The sequence below is a fragment of the Herpailurus yagouaroundi genome, unplaced genomic scaffold (assembly GCF_014898765.1).
Source record: "Herpailurus yagouaroundi ecotype Mexico unplaced genomic scaffold, PumYag 139, whole genome shotgun sequence".
Classification (NCBI taxonomy): domain Eukaryota; kingdom Metazoa; phylum Chordata; class Mammalia; order Carnivora; family Felidae; genus Herpailurus; species Herpailurus yagouaroundi.
In genome coordinates this window covers 25882476-25898268 of record NW_024412394.1, presented here as the reverse complement: position 1 = coordinate 25898268, position 15793 = coordinate 25882476, and the positions used below count along the sequence as shown (strand labels likewise).

General features: G+C 38.1%; 2 pseudogenes; one reads left to right on the top strand and one right to left on the bottom strand.

Moving 5' to 3' along the window:
• Positions 1-1437: 1437 nt before the first annotated feature.
• Positions 1438-1909, top strand: LOC121029628 (60S ribosomal protein L23-like; annotated as a pseudogene).
• Positions 1910-10630: 8721 nt separating this feature from the next.
• On the bottom strand, positions 10631-12053 carry LOC121029627 (tubulin alpha-1B chain-like; annotated as a pseudogene).
• Positions 12054-15793: the final 3740 nt, after the last annotated feature.

Here is a 15793-nt window from a genome sequence, read left to right as displayed (position 1 = left end):
TAAAAATTGATATAACATTCTTCTTAAAGTTAGCAAATATTTTCTCTTAACAAAATTCAGACGTTGAAGCCCAAACTTTCAATGGGACTGTATTTGATTAAGATCTTTAAAGAGAGAATTAAGGTTAAATTAAGTAATAAGGATGGGACCCTAATCCACTATGACTGAGTCTTTATAAGAAGAGGAAGAATCCCCAGAAATGTGAGAGCACAAAGAAAAGGCACAGACAGAAGGCAAACATCTGCAAGCCAAGGAGTGAGGTCTTAGGAGAAACCAATCCAGCTGACACCTTAATCCTGGATTTCCATCTTCCAGACTGTGGGAAATTAATTGCTGTTGTTTAAGTCACCCCATCTGTGGTATTTTGCTTTGGTAGCCCTAACAGACTAAAATATCTGACGTATAGTAAGTGTTCAGATTCTGCCAGCTCTTGCTAATAGCTATTATTTTCTAAGCCCCTTAGGGGTCTAGTACCTCTCTTGTTAGGTTCTCAAGGTTAAAAGGCTGCTCTAGGATGGAATTAAGATGACGAAGTAGTATGGGGACCCTGAACTTGTCTCATCCTAAAAGGCTGCCCTATCTTCCATACTGACCTAACCCCAGGTATCACTTTTTACAGTTTTCTACTCTCTGAAGATATCTTTGATTCTGTATTCATTCCTTTAAATGGTCAGTATCATGTTTTTAGAGTCTCCATGTGGTAATTCCAATATCTGAATTCTCTGAGGATCTGCTTCTTGCTCATGGTAGTTAATTTTTTGAGGTGCTTGGTTACGTATGGTTCCTGGGCATTATGTTTGAAAATAAAATACTTTGAAGTTACGTTCTTCCAGAAAAATTAGTATTTGTGTGCAGGCATGTCCTGCTCAAGTTCATGTCTTGACTTTTTCTGGACTTACCAGGGAATCTGACTGGGCTATAATTCTACATGGGCTCTTTCTCAGTTTGAAAGAAGTCCCTGTTTATTGCAGGGATGATCCTTTAGAGCACAGCACAACCTCCAAACCCTTGTTCCAGAGCTGGTGGATTTATCTGCCATGCAGTCCATAAAAATGTCAAATTCTACTCTCACTCTTGATCTTGGGAAAATGTTTTTGGCCAAAAGCAGCTTCCTTTTTAGAGTAACTCTGTAGATTTTTACTTTTTCCTTCAAATTTGGCCTAATAATTATTTTCAATAGCTTGCTATTTATTCCATATTTTTAAGAATATGTGGAAGCCAGACTGGAAAGGAAGGTCAGGGTTCTAGAAAGGTAACAAACACCTAAAGGAAACGTGGAAGGGAGAGAGAGAGTTTGGCAGCTGGTTCAGACAGAGAGGTAATCAGCTCCATTGAGTTTTTCTTCAGGGGAGCTATGGTTAGGAGGTAGGCTACAGGGCTCTTTGTGTCTCACACACATGAAATAAGAAGAAAAATTGCCCCTGGGCTGCATTCAAGATGTGAAAGCAAGGACATGATGGGTCTTTGGGTGCAAAGTTCCAGATTTCCCTGGGTCTTCTGGTAGGAGCTGTGATCAGCTGTGCTGACAACAAAGGAGCCAAAAATCTGTGTATCATCTTTGTGAAGGGGATCAAAGGATGACTCAATAGACTTCCTGCTGCTGGTGTGGGTGACATGGCGATAGCCACAGTGAAGAAAGGCAAACTAGACCTCAGAAAGAAGGTACATCCTACAGTGGTAGTTCAACAATAAAAGTCATACCAGAGAAAAGATGGTGTGTTTCTTTTTTTTTTTGAAAAGGATGTGGAGTTCATAGCAAACAATAAAGACAAAATGAAAGGTTCTGCTGTCACAAGACCAGTTTCAAAGGAGTGTGTGGACTTGTGGCCCAGGATTGTATCCAATGCTGGCAGCATTGCATGACTCTTTGGTATATGTCTTTTTAAAAAATTAAAAATGATTTGCTCCCCCAAAAATGGCCTTCCAAGAGTGAGAAAATCTACAGCCCAACAAACCAATCTTATGTTAATACTGACACCTGATATACACTCAGTAAATATTTGCAAAATGAGTAAATAAAGCTAATAGACTGATTACACTTATTTAATGCTCCTCCCCCCCCTCCATTATCATCAACTAAATGACAGTAAAGAAATGCATAACAGTAGATAAAATGGGAAAGTGGTTGATTACTTAACCAGAGTTTTCAATGAACTTCTGAAATATGGAAAATGTTTAGTAGTTTCTTGACAAATGATACTTGGAGAAGCTTTACAAGGAGTAGAAAACTATAGTGTGATGGAATCTGACTTTCCAGTGGAAACTAGAGAGGCTCTAGTTGTGGAATTGGCATGTTCTATCAGGATAGTTGTAAGTTCACTTCTGAAATAGCTGTTCGGTTTGTCCTGACTTTACTCTCCCTGTAGGAACAGAGTAATTAAAAGCCCTGAATTTACCAGTAGGTCTGAGTGGAGGCAGTTTTCTAAAGAAATTTAAAGAACTTCCTAGGGAGGTCCAAGGCTTCTAGTATAAGAGTTCTATCCCAGAGCAAAGTAACCCCCTCCCCACTCTCGACTCTCTAGTGGTTCTCCAAACTGTCTTCTTGCTCTCTATGTGAAAAGCCTAAATAAAGTTGGCCAACGAATACCTTTAACTCATCTGCATATACTAGTCAGGCCTATTGGAGAAACAGCACACAGCAGTAGAAACCCATGCAAGCATGTATAAATCAATCTACTCTTTAATAAACATAAAAGGACAAATATGTATCCCAGAAATATGAAGAAAATTAACAGTCTAAATGCAAAAGAGCAAGATGAACAAACAAACAAACAAACAGAAAAGGTGGCAAAAACAGAGCCAGTTTGTGATAGAGAACCTATAACACTAATAAAACTTGGGTATGGGGGCGCCTGGTGGCTCATTCGGAGCCTGCTTGGGATTTTCTCTCTCTCTCTCTCTCTCTCTCTCTCTCTCTCTCTCTCTCTTCCTCTCTTTCCCCCTCCACCCACTTGAGAGCGTGCTCTCTCTTTTTCAAAATAAACAAACAAATAAACATTTTAAAAATTGGGTCTGTACTCTCTGAAAAGTTCAAAGTGATATTTTATTCATAAAACTACTATGGACTATGCCAGAAACTATGAAAAATAATCAGAAGACACAAAAACGTTTGAAAAAAATTATTTTTAAAAAATCAGTAGAAAGACTGCAAGAAAGTCTCCCAGAATGAGAAGGAAAAAGATAAAGATGGAAAGATGGTATTTAGAGGCTCATTCCAAGAACTCCAACATTTGACAAACCTATATTTCAGAAAAAGAGAATTGAAGAATTAGGGTGGAGGAAATTATAAAAGAAAAGAAATGTTTGGGGACTGAAAACAAAATTTTTATTTTATTTATTTATTTATTTATTTATTTATTTACTTATTTAAATGCTAATTTACTTTGAGAGAGAGAGAGTGTGTGTGAGTAGGGTGAGAGGCATACAGAAAGAGAGGAGAGAAAGAGAGGAGAGACATAATTCCAATCAGGCTCCATGCTGTCAGTACCAAACACTCAGGACTCAAAGCTCCATCTAACAAACTGAGATCATGACCTGAGCTGAAATCAAAATTTGGACACTCAACCGAATAAGCCACCCAGGTGCCCCTGAAAACAAAGTTTTAAATAGAAAATACCTATGAAGAATTGAGTAAGCTACATGTATATAATATATATATTATATATAATCTATATTATGTATAGAATATATAATATGTATATAATATAAAGTTATATATATAATTACGTACACATATGTCCTCTTTATATTTCAAATTACCAAGAATAAAGATAAAATTCTAAAAGCCTCCACAAAGAAAATCCAGGTTCACTAACAGAGTAATGAGTATCCAACTGGGATCTGTCTTCTAATTAGCAGCACTGGATATGAGCAAATAATAAAGAAATACGTTTATAAACTTCTGGGGGAAATGATTTTGAACTCAGTATTTTATGTCCAGTTAAATTTCAGTATTTCATGTCCAGTTAAATTATCAGACAATTATGAGGGCAAAGAATACATTTTCAGACATGCAAGACCTCAGAAAGTTTACCTCCCAATCATCTTTTTTTGAGGACGTTATTTGAATATGTACTTTAGCAAAACAAGGAATAAAGTGAAAGATGTGGAGAGCATTAAAACAATGAAACTAAGCCATAGGAAAATCAAGACAATGTTTGTCCAGATGGCAGCAGGAAATCAGAAGATTCCTGGGATAGTAATACAACAGATAGTAGTACGTACAAGGTGGGTAATCTTCAGCATGTGGTGGAAGGTTATGTTTCTTTTACCAGCAAGGCAAAAGGAAAGCAATTAGAAATAACAGTGAAAAATAAGAGCCTTATTAGAAACAATGGTTTAGGGGCGCCTGGGTGGCTCAGTCAGTTGAGCGCTGATTCTTGGTTTCTGCCTAGGGCATGATCCCAGGGTTGTGGAATTGAGCCCTCTGTGGGGCTCTGCACTGACAGTGGAGCCTGCTTGGGATTCTCTCTCTTCCTCTCTCTCTCTGACCCTCCCCTGCTCAGGCACGCATGCTATCTCTCAAAATTAAGAAATAAACATTAAAAAAAAAAAAAGATTCTCTCCTTCTCTCTCACTCACTAAAACAAAACAAAACAAAACAAAACAAAACAAAACAAAACAAAAAAATCACAATCCACCCCCAAACAAAATAAAACAAGTTTAAATATAGTAAACTAAAATACGGAATTATTTGAATATATGATTGAATGTGAGAAGAGGAAATATTTTATCAATGTTTGGAATATCATTTTTTGATGGGTGCATGGTAATGATTTTGGACTTATAAAGATGTAGATCATCTAGTTTACTGTTTAGTAAACAATGTTCACATCATTACCATACTGTAAATGCTGTCTTTTGCGGGGAGGGGTTCAATTTTTAAGATCATTCCTTACAAAACACAGAAACCTCAATTGGTTACAAAGCAGAATTAATTATTGGATTAAATTAACACATTTAATTAAATTAATTATTTTAATTCCTATACACTTGGAAGGGCAAAATCAGAGGCCAGATGGAGGAAAATGCAAGAATAGCTCATTGAGTAGGGAGCCAGCATATATTTTCTAAACTGATGGAATGAGAAGTCAATATTTCAGAATATAATTTTAATTATAAATGTAACCATTTGAAGGAAAACAGCAACAAGAAGTCATTACTTATATAATATTTACTGTGTGCTAAACACAGTTCTTTACATATGTATTAACTCATTTAATTTCCACAGCAATTATATGAAGTACTCAGATTTTCTTTATTTGGGAGTCAGTAAAACAGAGGCAACAGAGGGTGAAGTAACTTACCCATGTTTACCTAGTAATGGTGGATCAATAATGGAAATAAAGCAACAACTTAATTTGGCAGAAGGTGTGGATGGGAAAATTAGTATGATAAGTAATTTGTATTAGGGGTCAAGATGTAGTGCATATTAAACAAAGATGATAAATCTAGAAGTAATGAACTATTTAGAGTCATGGAGCTATAAAGGCAATTATTAGAAGGACTGGGGGCAGAGCAGCAGAGTATTTTCCGTTTTAAACATTTACTTAATATGTGCATAATAAGTTTTTCTTTAAATTTAAACTCATCGCTTCCTCCCAAACTTCCCACTCAGTCACATTTAATAAAATGTCTCATAACTGAAAGACAGCTTCCTCTCAATCTTAAGTATTAAATTACGGTCATACTTGGGAAGATTGCAAATAACAAAATAGACCTCTTTTGTAAGTGGCCTCTTCTGCCATGTGTCTGCATAGAATTCGTTTTATGTTCATAAGAGATGACATTAAAAATATATTACAAAGCTATGAAAGTGTGTCATCATATCACAGCAGTTATAAAGGTAGCATAGAGGGGCGCCTGGGTGGCGCAGTCGGTTAAGCGTCCGACTTCAGCCAGGTCACGATCTCGCGGTCCGTGAGTTCGAGCCCGGCGTCAGGCTCTGGGCTGATGGCTCAGAGCCTGGAGCCTGTTTCCGATTCTGTGTCTCCCTCTCTCTCTGCCTCTCCCCCGTTCATGCTCTGTCTCTCTCTGTCCCAAAAATAAATAAACGTTGAAAAAAAAATTAAAAAAAAAAAAAGGTAGCATAGAGAAGATCTCATAGCCTTAGAAAGTTAAGATGATGGAGGCTTTATAGCAAGAGCCATACAGTAAAACTACTAAAGAGTTAAAGATGCCAAATGAAAGAAAAACCAAAGCAGTCATCACAGAGTTGTAGAAAGAAAGAGAATGTTTATTCACCCTCTTTTTAAACCAATATTTCTTTATTTATATGTTCTTAATATTGATCAGATGTCAAGTGGTGGGCTTATAAAAAATTAAAAATACAACTTGTTCTTAGCTTACAGTCTAGCAGAGAATATGAAGGATGTGTGTATACATACCTTTTTTATATGAGGGAAATTGATAAGTACCATCAGGTGGTAAAAATTGGGTATGATATCAAAAGTAAGGGAAAGATGATCCAGGAGATAATAAAGAGAGCAATTTAGCAACTGTGTTTGCATTATGTGCTCCATGACACTCAGAAATCAAGGTAAGGTCTATCACTGGGGTGGAGAAATATGAGTTACGAGATAAGAAAATATTATGCGATGCTGCGAATAAACCAACCACATGCAAAAGTAACATGTATTCTTGGCAAAAGACTCTATTTCCTCCCATTCTTTTTCTAGGACAGGATAGTTACCCACAACTCTGCTGGAGACGTGGCTTACCCAAAGCAGGGATACTATGAAAAGAATAAGGTAGGAGAAAAAAATACTACTCCGGCAAAATTACATACTAGATTCTGTGTTAAGGGAAAGATTTGTTGTTTTCATGATTTTCATCTCAAGGTATTCAATTTTCCCTCTTCTCCATTGTGCGTAGGTTTTGATAGCCTGTAGTGCCCACAAACCTCCCACCCTCACTTTCTTTTCTCATTCTCTAGCTCAGACAGTTAGTTTGTCAGATTCAGAAGGACTTTGAGTCAGAGAATGAGGAAAAGGACGTAGGATGGTGGGACTGGGGAGGGAGAAGGTGGGAAGGGGTGAAGGACTGTATAAGGATCTTAAGGGAGGAGAGGAGGAGAGAGAGACCATGAGAAGGTAGCCTTAGTGCCCATCTGCAATAGACTCAGGATGATCTGACTAGTAAGAACTCGACTCCTTGCAGGTTTTTGCTCACTTATCTGTAAGATTTCCTTTCTGGTAATGGCTCAACTTTCTTTACCTTTCAAACATGGTTAAAGCTTTCATATTTTATGGTGCAATTAGTTGCATTCAATATTTCAGAGGATTTTGGAAATCGTAAGTGTGGACTTTAAGTGAGGAGGGCAGTATCTGCTCTCACTGCATGGATTGTTTAATTTATACCCTGCTGTTCTTAGGGTGACAAAAGCTATTGAGCATACCCTCCACATTTTGCACTTTATAGAAAGGCAGAACTAAAATTCATCAGAGCATGTTAAGAAATTGTTGTGCAAAGATATTTTGAGTTTCAATTAAGCAGCTGTCTTATGATATAGAAGGCTGGCTTTGGAACAATAAAAAGAAGTGGTGTGGTGTGAAAGCCAAAAAGCATATCTAGGTAAGGTAGCTCTGCTGAGTTAAAACTGATTAGTAGAGTAGCCCTATGGGTTTTGAGTAGCCCTATGGACTTTCTAATGTTGTATATTCGGTCAGTTACTCATTGTATTTACTCCTTTCTCTAAATTACAATTTAAATAGCTGAAGACAGTTAACAATAACTACCAAATTCAATAATTATGAATATATTTACTTTGATGTTGTCAATTCTGGCCATTTATCTGTTCAAACAGCCAAGTCCCCTTTTATTTCTGTTATTATCTCTCACAGATAGATTTCTACATTTCCTAGTAGGACTCTGGCTATCTCATGGTTTTATAAAATACAGCCATAATCAAGATACATAGTTTTACTTTAATTTACAAGTTTGTATCCATTTAACATTTATTTTAGTTTTAAAATAAAATTACAACAAAAGCCAACTTAATGCATATACTTACTATATTTTCGTGGGCATATTTCTCACTTATTCATTAACTTATTCATTTAAACACTGTGTCAGGTATCATGCTAAATTCTATAAGTTGTCACATTTGCTAATTTTTAAAAATTAGCTCAAAGCCCCTCTCAATCTGTATTTTAATAACAATCTCAGGGCGTCTGGGTGGCTCAGTCGGTTGAGAGTCCAACTTCAGGTCAGGTCATGATCTCGCGGTTCGTGGATTTGAGCCCTGCATTGGGCTCTGTGTTGACAGCTCAGAGCCGGGAGCCTGCTTCCGATTCTGTGTCTCCCTCTCTTTCTCTGTCCTTCCCCCACTTGTTCTTTCTCTCTCTCTCTCTCTCTCTCTCCCTCTCTCTCTCTCTCCCTCTCTCACTCTCCCTCTTTCAAAAATAAACATTAAAAAAATATTTAAAAAAAAATAACAATCTCACCTATGAGGTAGGTAGGAGTGGACAGGCAATTCACCATGAGCCTTGAGCATCCATGTACATTCTTGTTGGGTATGCCAGAAATGCAAGGCTCTTTCTGTTCCTTCCCTGGGACATTTCTCAGGGTTGTGTTTGCAGTGAGTAACCCTGAAGGATGAGGTAATGTCTCCCCCAGACAAAGAGTAGGTTTGCTTACTGCTTACTATAAAAGTGATGAATTCCTTATGCTCAGTATTTCTCAGCCTCAGTGGAAACTCACTGCATGCATAGCATCCACCCAGAACTCATGCAGCTTACTGTGCTGTAAAGAACAAAGTCCTTTCTTTCTAATCCATTAGTCTTGAGTTTTGGGCCAGGATCCACAAAACAGTAACATGTTAACTTATTAGTTTGTAAGAAGAGTAAAAACAAATTTTGCAAATCACTTTCTAGGTCCTCAAAACACAGACACCATTGCTTGGACTACTCAATTATGGATGAGCTTTAAGGAAAGGGCAACCAAGTTGTAATGATTTATTCAGTGCCTTCTACGTTTGAGGTGCTGAAAAAAGCACAAACAGTTGCTATTATCCCTATTTTAGAGATGAAAAAACTAAGACTCATAGAGGTTAATAACCTTCCAGATCAGGGGCACCTGGGTGGCTCAGTTGGTTAAGCATCTGACTCTCTGTTTCAGTTCAGGTCATGATTTCACAGTTTGTGAGTTTGAGCCCCGCATCAGGCTCTGCACTTACAGTGTGGAGGGACCCTACTTGGGATTCTCTCCCTCTCCTCTGTCTCTGCCCCTCCCCCAGGTTTTTCTCTCTCTGTATCTCTTTCTCAAAATAAATAAATAAACTTTAAAAAATTAAAATGAAATAAACTTCCAGTTTAAATAGCTTATTAGTAATGAAGCAAGGCTCCAAATGCAACACTTTGTAACTCTAAAATCCAGGCACATGCCATATATTTAGAAGAGAAAAGATATTGCAACATTATTAATTGCATCAATGTCCTATTTGAGATTTGGTAAGTTATAACTACAGAAATTATTTTGCAATGTCAGCTTGAAATAATTAAACCAAAAGAACAGTTAAAGAATATTAAAAAAAAAAAAACCCTTTGTTAATTGGCTTAAAACACTTAACTCTCAATTGCATTCAATCTAGTACCTGTTCTAGTGGACATGAAAAGGTTTTATACCTATAATTACAAAATACCGAGTGGAACCTAAATGTTCAAAAGCATACAAATTGAGAGCATAGCTGAAGCTTCTTAAAGTGCTCTCCTCATGCTCACTCAGAAAAAAAACATTCCAAAATTTTGGCATCAGAAGTTAAGGATGTCCTCCTGAACTCTCTGGAGGTTGGGCTCCAAATCTGTGGTTACCATGGCAGTGGAAAACACGTTCACCGCTTTTCATTGTGAAGCTTTAGCTATCTTACTCTCCCAGCAGACGATGGGTTCTGACAAGGTTAGATTCAGGTCTTACTTATTTTCTAATATTATTAGTTTGTGCTATACCAGATTTCTTTTCTTTTCTTTCCTTCCCCTTCCATTTCTTCTTGCTTTCTTTTTTTAAAAGAATGTAATACAATGTTCCTCAAAGGCCAAAAAAGCACAATAGGAAGATCCCTTAATTAAACACAAGCCTTCATTTTGTATTCGTTGCATCATTGTTTTCATTTTCTGTGATTCCAAAGGAATTTTAAGTAGAAGGCTATAAGACAAAAATTTTATAAGTTAATGTTACTAAAAAATACTATAATATTGTGTAACAACTAATAACTGCTCCAATCCCTATAAGGGGAATTATTCTACCTAATTCCTCTTACATTTGTCACTCTAAAATTTCAGTTTAGTGATAGCACAGGGAAATAGTTACAATTTTTAAAAGTAATGCGTATGCAATAAGACATATTGCATATGCAATAAGACATATGCAATAAGACAAAATGTTTACCAAGTCAAAGTCATCTTATGCTTCATGTAGTTAACACCACTATTTGGGGCAGATAATTTTATGAATTCAAAATAAATAAGCATTCTTTATTTTTCATTTAAGACAGGGAATTCTTTATTCAAATTCATCAGAGAAATGGACAGCTTGGATCTATAACAAAGCGTTGTGTTTTAAAGCATAGGTCAGTAATTGTATATGAGAAAATACACTTCTACATAAAAATTAACTGTTCAGAGCACAACTTCCCAATATTCAAAACAGAATAAGCTTCCCTGTAAAAGCAGCACCTTGTGACATTGTTAATTTTAGCATTCCTCTCCTTCTTCTACACCCTTTCCTTCAACAGAATCCACACCAACCTCCTCATAATCCTTCTCGAGGGCAGCCATGTCCTCACGGGCCTCAGAAAACTCTCCTTCCTCCATGCCCTCACCCACATACCAGTGAACAAAGGCATGCTTGGCATATATTAGGTCAAACTTCTGGTCCAGGGGAGTCCAGGCCTCAGCAAGGGCTGTGGTGTTGTTCAGCATGTGCACAACTCACTTTACTTTGGCCAGGTCTCTATCAGGTACCACAGTGGGCGGCTGGTAATTAATGCCAACTTGGAAGTCAATGGGTCACCAGTCCACAAACTGGGTGGTACTCTTGGTCTTGATAGTGGCAATGTCAGCATTGACATCTTTGGGAACCACATCACCACAGTACCACAGGCAGCAAGCCACGTATTTACCATAGCAAGGGTCACGTTTCACCATTTGGTTGGCTGGTTCAAAGCATGCCTTGGTGGTGGTGATCTCTGCTACAGAAAGCTGTTCATGGTAGGCTTTCTCAGCCGAGATGACAGGGGCATATGTGGCCAGAGGGAAGTGGATGCGGGGATAGGGCACCAGGTTGGTCTGGAATTCTGTCAGATCAACATTCAGGGCTCCATCAAATCTGAGGGAAGCAGTGATGGAGGACACAATTTGGCTTATCAGCCTATTCAGGTTAGTGTATTTTGGGCATTCAATACCAAGGTTTATTCGACAGACGTCATAGATGTGGCCCCATTGTCTAACATGAATCAGAGTGCTCCAAGGTGGTGTGGGTAGTGAGGATGGAGTTGTAGGGCTCAACAACAACAGTGGAAACATGGGGGGGCTGGGTAAATGGAGAACCCCAGCTTGGACTTCTTGCCATAATTGACAAAGAGATGTTCCATCAGCAGGGAGGTGAACCTAGAACCAGTTCCCCCTCCAAAGCTGTGGAAAACCCAGAAGCTCTAGGACCTGTGCACTGGTTGCCCAGTTTCTGAACTCGATCCAAGACAAGGTCAATGATCTCCTTGCCAATGGTGCAGGACCCTCAGGCATAGTTATCGGCAGCATCTTCCTTGCCTGTGATGAGCTGCTCAGAATGGAAGAGCTGGCAGTAGGTGCCAGTGCAAACTTCATCGATGGCTGTGGGTTCCAGGTCTACAAACACTGCCATGGACACATGCTTGCTAGCACCTGTCTCACTGAAGAAGGTGTTGAAGGAGTCATCTCCTCTCCCAATGGTCCTGTCACTTGGCATCTGGCCATTGGGCTGGATGCCATGTTACAAGCAATAGAGCTCCCAGCAGGCATTGCCAATCTCGATGCCAGCCTGGCCAGCGTGGATGGAGATGCATTCATGCATAGTTGCTGCTTTGCAACTGCTGAGCAGATAGCAGAGAGGAAGTAGAGGTTGTTGCTTCTTACAGTGCAACTCAGGCAATCAGTGTAAGAGAACCTGCCTCTTTTTTTTTTTTTAAGTCATCTCTACACCCAACATGAGGTCTGAACTCACGACTCCTAGATTAAGAGTCGAATGTTCTGATTGAGCCAGCCAGGTGCCCCTAAATAAGCATTCTTACCAGATTTATAAAATCATATTTGGAAGCAGTGTATCAGGAGAGTAGGAATCTTTAACCAATATTTCCAAAAAAAAATGTTAAGACAGCAAACTCATGTTCAGGTATTAGTTTTTGGTTTGTTTACTTCTTTTTTTTTTTTTAATTTTTTTTTCAACGTTTTTATTTTATTTTGGGAAAAAAATTTATTTTTATTTTATTTTATCTTATTCATGAGACAGAGCATGAACGGGGGAGGGGCAGAGAGAGAGGGAGACACAGAATCGGAAACAGGCTCCAGGCTCCGAGCCATCAGCCCAGAGCCTGACGCGGGGCTCGAACTCACGGACCGCGAGATCGTGACCTGGCTGAAGTCGGACGCTTAACCGACTGCGCCACCCAGGCGCCCCTGGTTTGTTTACTTCTTAAAACAAGTAAGCAAATATTTGAACCACGCTGTTGATTGCAATATAAGAATATAATATATATTATTCCTAAATAAATTATATGTACATATTATTTTTTATACTATGTCTTATGTTACATGTATGGATATACATCTATGTATATATACAAATGCATTTTCTCCTTATAATGCCTATGTTTTATGTGATTAAGATAAATCAAATCAAAAGTAATAACACAGTTATCGTGTACTCCTTTTACAATTGGATTGATTTTTTGTATAAACTTATATTGCAGTATAAAAGTTAACCTATTAGGTAAGGAGAACTTAGCACATTATGGTTATTAATATTAAAACAAAAAATATTTCAGGGCTCCTGGATGGCTCAGTTGGTTAAGTGTCCAACTTTGGCTTATGTCATGGTCTCACAATTTGTGAGTTTGAGCCCCACGTCGGACTCTGCTGACAGCTCAGAGCCTGGATCCTGCTTCAAATTCTCTCTCTCTCTCTCTCTCTCTCTCTCTCTCTCTCCCCCTCCAAAATAAATAAACATAAAATTATTTTTAGTAAAACAAAATAAAAAAATATTTCATGTATTTAATTTATGCTTACCATCAGATTCTTTTCAGTATTGTTGGGATACCTTTGTGGGCATTGGCCTCAAGATGACATCCAATCTGCTTTACTTCAATTTTTTTTTTCTTCAACTTCTTTTTAAATGATTTTCATCTTAAATTTTCATTATTAAATTTTCTTAAATTTTCAAAATCACTTAATAATAGCAAACTGGAGTTAGGATTTTTCCAATAGTTTTTATCTACTGAGACCATAACAAATAGTATGAGACCAAATAGTTGAGACCAAACAAATAAGTATGATTTAATCACCACAAATCATAACTCAGTTAAAGGAGGGCTAGTTAGAAAATTTGCTTTATACTTGACCCCCAAGTTAAAAAATATCAAGCTCAGGGTGCCTGGGTGGCTCAGTTGGTTAAGTGCCCAACCATTGATTTCAGCTGAAGTCATGATCTCATAGTGGTAAGTGGTGGCAGAGAGTGGAGCTTGCTTGGGATTCTCTCTCTCTCTCTCTCTCTCTCTCTCTCTCTCTCTCTGTCACTTCCCCGCTTGTGCTCTCTCTCAAAATAAATAAATAAACTTAAAAAAAATATTGAGCTCATGGGATGCCTGGCTGGCTCAGTCAATAGAACATATAACTCGACCTCAAATCCATGAGTTTGAGCAAGGCATGGGTTGTAGAGATTACTTAAAAATAAAAAAACATCTTAAAAAAATATTGAGTTAATTTTCAGGTGACTGAAGATTGGAGTACTTGCTATTCTGGGCAGTATTACTGGTATTTGGTGGCAACATATTTGTGGAAAATGAGTAGCTTGATTAGGGAAAGAGAAGTGTGGTTATCAAGCCTTGGCTTCCCCATGGAGGAGGATGTTAATTTCTTAAGAGTGATATAATCCATGAAGTGTATTCTTCTTGATAGGAAAGGACTTCATCAACCAAGAATACTAACTGCTAATGGTGATGGGTCTGGGTAGAGTTATTGGGACCTGAGACTTTTCAAAATTCATTCTTCTATCAGAGCCTAGGTTCAGTCAGGGTCTTGGCAGACCAAATTAAGGAAGGTTGGGTCCCAAGCCCAGATAGATTCAGAGGTTAGAAAAACCCTGGCAGTGCCTTGGTGGCTCATTCAGTTAAGTGTCTGACTCTTGATTTTGGCTCAAGTCATGACGAGATTAAGCCCCATGTTGGGCTCTGTGCTGACAGTGCAGATCCTGCTTGGGATTCTCTATTCTCTCTCTTTATCTGTCCCTCTCTCTCTGCCTCTCTCCCCACTTGTGCTTGCACTCTCTCTCTAAAAATAAATAAATAAAATTAAGAAAAACTTAAATGAGAAAGATACTTAACCAATACCAAAATCCTCTTATCATAGAGGTGATGATTTTTTTTTTAATTTTTTTTTTCAACGTTTATTTATTTTTTGGGACAGAGAGAGACAGAGCATGAACGGGGGAGGGGCAGAGAGAGAGGGAGACACAGAATCGGAAACAGGCTCCAGGCTCTGAGCCATCAGCCCAGAGCCCGACGCGGGGCTCGAACTCACGGACCGCGAGATTATGACCTGGCTGAAGTCGGACGCTTAACCGACTGCGCCACCCAGGCGCCCCGAGGTGATGATTTTTTAAAATCAGTCTGTGAAGTTATTGCAATTCTTATTGTACTTCCAATGGAACCTGAAAACCCCAGTCGAAAACTCAAATGGAAAAAGCCAAGAAGAACCAGGACAATTTTGAAGAATATGGAGGATTACCCTTACCATTTATCGAGTCTTATAAGATATCTACAATAATTACGGGGTGCCTGGGTGGCTCAGTTGGTTAAGCGTCCGACTTTGGCTCAGGTCCTGATCTTGTAGTTTGTGAGTTAGAGCCCCGCATCAGACTCTGTGCTGACAGTTCAAAGCCTGGAGCCTACTTTGGATTTTGTGTCTCCTCCTCTCTCTGTCCCTCCCCTGCTCACGCTCTGTTTCTCTCTCAAAAATAAATAAACATTAAAAAAAAAAAAGAAATCTATAATAATTAAAACATGTCCTTGTTACAATCAATTAGATAAGCAAAAGACCAATAAAAAAGAAATAAGAATCTAAAAACAGACCTGTGCATACATGGATTTTGATTTATGACAGAGGAGGTATTTATTAATCCATGAGGGAAAGGTGGACTACTCAACAAATGATGCTGGAAAAATGTACCCTCCATACAGGGGTATAAAAGAATATTTGGCTAACTCCACCCCAAAAAGCAAATTCAGATGGAATAGATGGTGAATATGGAAAAGGAATGCTGGCATATTTATCTGAATATTTTAGCCACTGTATACTTGAAGAACGAGTTTAGTTTAGAGGGATTGTATATATTATGGCCCTGGGACTTCTTTCTGTGTATTATTAGTTTTCATCCTTCAAACAGTGGAATAATGGCTAAAGAAAGGTTAGGAAGCAGGATTTCCAAGAAGGATTAAAAATTAACTTTAAAATAATCAAATCGCACGTTAAAAAAAATTGAAACATTAGTTTAACTGAGATTAGTTAACTAAGATGTAATTAGTAACGGGTAAATTTCCAGAGTATTT